This window comes from Pinus tabuliformis, chromosome 3_2 (assembly GCF_031772625.1).
Source record: "Pinus tabuliformis cultivar Carrire ecotype Pingquan chromosome 3_2, CPIR1, whole genome shotgun sequence".
NCBI lineage: Eukaryota > Viridiplantae > Streptophyta > Pinopsida > Pinales > Pinaceae > Pinus > Pinus tabuliformis.
This window is the reverse complement of record NC_142302.1, coordinates 438255773-438260838: the sequence shown is the minus strand read 5'-3', so window position 1 is coordinate 438260838 and position 5066 is coordinate 438255773. Positions and strand designations below refer to the sequence as shown.

Below are 5066 nucleotides of genomic sequence, written 5' to 3'. Positions count from 1 at the left end.
CCTGACCATGGTAATTAACCACCCTTGATTTTCTGTGACCTAAAGGGAGCATGTAAATTAAACCCCAGGATCACTTCATAATAACGTATCCCACGCCCTTTCATTACTGCAAGGTAGAATTTTTGCTTGCCAAATGTTTGGATCTATGAGATGAAGGGCCAGGTGTCACTGATCTGCAACATAAACAACATGGCGATGCAAATCTGCTCCATTATGGTAATAAAACCATGATCTGTTATTTTTGAGCGGAAGAAACTAAGTTTCAGGAAGCAATGACTAAAAATCTGCGTTCCAGGCCTGTGCGTCGTGCCACTTAACCAATGCACCGTGCACCAAAATTTACACAGTTTGCCTTCGATGACGGAAAAATGAACAATCCTAGTTGCACATATCTATTTGTTTAAAATATTGTTTCTTTGTAATAATGACAAGCCAGTCATGCAGTAACAATCTGCCCTCTTTCACACCTTGCTCCTCCCACTGCTGAAGCTAATCTTAAGAGTGTAGCCTCAGCCCATGGTCGACCTATTAATTGCAATCCAATAGGAAGTCCATCTTTGTCATAACCCACAGGGACAGATATTGTTGGGAGTCCGATCAAGTTTGGTGCAATAACAAAACGCATAAGATATCCAGATGTCTGTAGGTCAGTCTCTCCAATCTTGAGTGAATTTGGGGGTATTTTGGGTGTTGTCATACCTGTAGTTGGGGTTACTATGATATCAACTAGTTTGAATGCTTCCATATAGTAATGCATGATTCGTCGTCTGAGACATTGGGCTGCGACATAATGTGCAGCTGAAAATGACTCAAAGAGGGCCATATTAACTCGGACATCATATGACATTTCCTTGCGTTGCCCTTGATTGAAGCTTGGATATACATGACTCAATGCCTCTGAGCCAATTGAAACAACATGAGCCACACGCATTTCCTCAATCTCTGGTAGGACTATCTCTTGTTTTTCAATTCCAAAACTCCTTGTAAGAAGATTGAGCATCCTCTCACAAGTTTCTGAAATTTCATCAGAATAGACATCGTTGAACCAATTTGTATACTTTCCAAGTTTGATAGACCCCAAAACATTCAAATTGTCAGTGGTCCCCAGCTTAGGATAGCAAGGTGGCATCGGTCTTAAACGGGTCAGATCAATTGGTGATGATCCAGACATTGCTGCATACACCAACATCACATCTTCAACAGTTGCTGCAAGTGGAGTAACTGACTCCACAGTGCCACCTTCACACAATGAACCTTTCATATCTGTCCGTATGTTGTCTTCAGGCCCACTACACCACATAGTGCAGCTGGTATTCGAACTGAACCTCCACCATCAGTTCCAACAGACGCTGGACATAATCCAGATGCTACAATTACAGCAGGACCTGATGATGAACCTCCCATATAGCATTCAGTAGAATGAGGATTTCTAGCTGTCCCATGATGTGGATTATTTCCAGTTACTCCCATTCCCAGTTCATGCATATTTGCCTTCCCAACTAATATCACACCACAACTCCGTAATCTTGACACGCTAACTGCATCTTGCTTAACCTCTCTCATCTTGTGAAACCAGACTGTGCCACCTCTAGTAGGATATGGATAGCAGTCTATATCATCCTTAATTGGAATAAAAATGCCATCCAAGATGGAGAGGGGCTTTCCTTCTTGAAAGCGTGTTGTAGAAGCTGCAGCTTGCTTCCTGACTTCATCGGCATTAAAATAAATGAAAAGCATCATAGCAGGCTTATTGTTGAGTGATTTTTCTACAGCTGAGATGATGTATTCAGCAACATCAGAAGGTGTGGTCCAACCACATCGATATGCATGAGCGTAATCACGCATTGTCTAGTACAAAAATGAATTGCGAGAGTTGCTACCCCAGTGATTGGAAGAATCGTAGGCAGGCAGGCATTCCAATGCAGATGCCACATGCAAGGTAGGCAGAGTATCTTCATCCACACACTTCACGGCATTCTCTGAGTCTTGAGGTGGAAACTCTGGAAAATACATAGGTGTCTCAGGAATCCCTGTATGTTCCAATATCTGTGGAACTTTGTTCTTGCGCTTTACAAATGACAAGACTGCACGGCCAAACAATCAAGATTCCACAATCCACACAAAAAGCTTCAGAAAGTTTCCTGTAAGATGTGGAGCCTCAATTTCCTGCTGCCGATATTGCACATTAGAAAGATCAACCTCCTCAGCTGGCACCATAGCCCATTTTCCCATTTTGATGGTAGTCTTATTCTGTGCTTTTAAAGCCGGGATAACGCTGTTGCTGTCTATTTTTGGGACCATCATTGTTATTTTGACTGCGTTCCAATTGTGTCTGGCAAATACTGCATTCAATTGTGACTGCGTTCCACATTTTCAAGAGATGGTGACTGAGGTATGCAGCGACTTTGGTCCTGAGATTATTATCATTATGGAGGAGAAGGAGGAGACAGAGCATCTGCTGAGATAGAGCATTGAGACATAGATGCCGAGACAACATTTGCGTGGAGTTCAGGCTGCCAAGACAGAGTGTCGAGATCAGGCTTTGCATGACACTGTTATACCCATCGAAAATCATAGAATCCTTCTTCCATCGAAGCATTGGGAGATTTATTTATCTATTGTGCCATCGAAGCTTCAGAACTGAGTTTGAATTTTCTTGCTTTGACTCTGAGTTCACACGCCAATTTAGGATCAACATTTATCAATATACCAGTAGACAGCTATTACTTAAACCAACACAGAGCGAGAAGAGCTAAGTGATTTGCATTTTTGCAGAGAAACGATAAAAATTTTGATTGTCTGCCCTGTGCGTCGCGCGGCATACCCAGTGCGCCGCGCCTGGTGAGTGCGCCGCACCTGTGTATATTTTCACTATGTAAAAGTGCCCAGTGCGTCGTGCCTTCTTCCTATGCGCCGCGCAGCCTAACTCATTAACATTCCAGTTCCAAAACTCTATTTTCACCCTTCACAATTTTCCTCTTGGCTTAACTGATAATTCTTGCGTGCAAATGGATTGTAGAAATAATGAATATTATGACCTAAACTTTGATTTTGGTTTAAGGTAGCACACTTTCCGTTGTTGCAGACTTTGACCCTTTGCATAACTCTTGGTATGGGAAAGATATACGAAGACACGAGGAATATCTTTATGACATGGTTTTTTTTTTTTTTTTTTCATTTGACAAATTCTCTTTCCAAAAATGTAGAACTTTGGCTCTCCGAACTTTTCAAATGAGAACTTTGTTTTTCATCTCCATCTGATTTTCTGAGCTGGAATGATAGCCTCTTGGTTGATTTGTGCAGGGATGATGGCATTGATGTTTGGCAAAGGAAAACCAGAGCCTGCTTTGACAACTCCATGGCAGAAAATATACATGATTATTACAAAAATCAATTCAACAATTTCTTATTCAAAACAGAGTTTTGAACAAGAAATGTCCTCAAATGTGTTTGATGATGAACTTTTGAACTAAGAACCTCTTCGAAAACCATCCTCATGGCCTGCGGGCGTTATTCGACATGTTTGAAGACTGACCACTAGACCTAGACTCTAAAAATAACTTCTTTTTGACCAAAATAGCATAATGACTATGAATGATTGAAATGAACTTTGATGAACATAGAGAAATTGTGACTAGCCCGGGCAAGTACAAGCATGAGGGAAACAAGAACACCAAACCCTTCCGTCAGACAATGGCATGCTCCCTAGCGAAATGCAATTGAGTGAAACGAGCGAGACATATAAAGATGAAATGCAACAAAGAGTTTTGATCTCTGACGGAGGGCTGAACATACCGACTCTAACATTTCACATATTAATTTAATTCATTGCAATCGTTCCAATCTTCATGGTCACTAACTTGTCGGCTTGTATACAATAATTTCACATTTCTTGTAAAAAAGAGGGTATAATGGATATAAATTTTGTGGAACTTCTCTACAGGATATGTGGCCCAATCACCTACGAAAGATAGTGTATGAATACTCCACAGTATTACTCCCAGAAGAACAAACTTACAGAAGAGAAACATCTTCTTTCAACTCTAAACCAGAGAGAACCCAAAGACCTGCAATAATGACACCAATTGAATGGCTTAGAGCATATGATCTAGATAAGGAGAAGGAGTTTGCACAAATGTTCGATTCAAATGGGGAGCCTATGTTCAATGATCCAGAATTATTTGACACCTATGTTGAGATATTTCCCATTGGGATGAAAAGGAAAATTGTCTTTTATGAGCTCCAATCTTGGGACCATCTTAAGATTTCCCACTTACTAGATCCCATGCATATATTTAAAAATGTTTCATCTTATTTATGGAGGTACATATCATCAAAATAAAATGACACATTTGTTGTTAAGAGAGGTCTTATTCCTTCAAAACTAAAAAGAAACATTGGCCAAGTCAAGAAACTAGAGGAGAGGCTGGTACCTCTTGGTATTTCAAAGAAGGTGATGTCCCATGGATTTTAAAGAAAGATGACCTTTCTTTGGAAAACAAGGTTATAATGAGTGTGAGGGTGCCTTCTTTATATGCATCTTCACTATGGTTCTACTTTACTATGGAATACCATTTGTCTAGGTTGAAATAACATGACCATTTGAACCTTCTAAGAGTATCTATGACAAAATCATGATTTTTTTTTCTTTTTATGCAATGGGATATTTTATAATCATTTTTTTTATAATGTACTATTTATTGTGCAGTAATATTATCCTCTGCTCATGCATGGGTGTATGAACCATGACTTCCCCAAGACCTACGATGTTCAATATCTAAATTTTATGCATTTGTATGTTTGATCACATCAAAGGAGATTCATATGGCTAGCATGCCATAGGGGCATCAAGAGATAGCTAAGATTGTTTGTATGTTTAGGAAGGAATTGTTGATGAGTTTCATGGACTTGCAGGTTGATCATCTAATTCACCTAGTAGATTTTGTTGAATTAGTCAGGGCGGTCTCTTATTGTTGGAAATTTTTCTTAGAGAGGTACATGAAGAAATTGAAAGGTTTTGCTCAACAAAGGGAAAAACCCAATGGGTTTATGGCATAGGGGTATAT

At 39.9% G+C, this 5066-nt stretch overlaps 1 pseudogene; it reads right to left on the bottom strand.

The window, feature by feature from the left end:
- Positions 1-436: 436 nt before the first annotated feature.
- Positions 437-2251, bottom strand: LOC149181192 (fatty acid amide hydrolase pseudogene; annotated as a pseudogene).
- Between the last annotated feature and the right edge of the window lie 2815 nt (positions 2252-5066).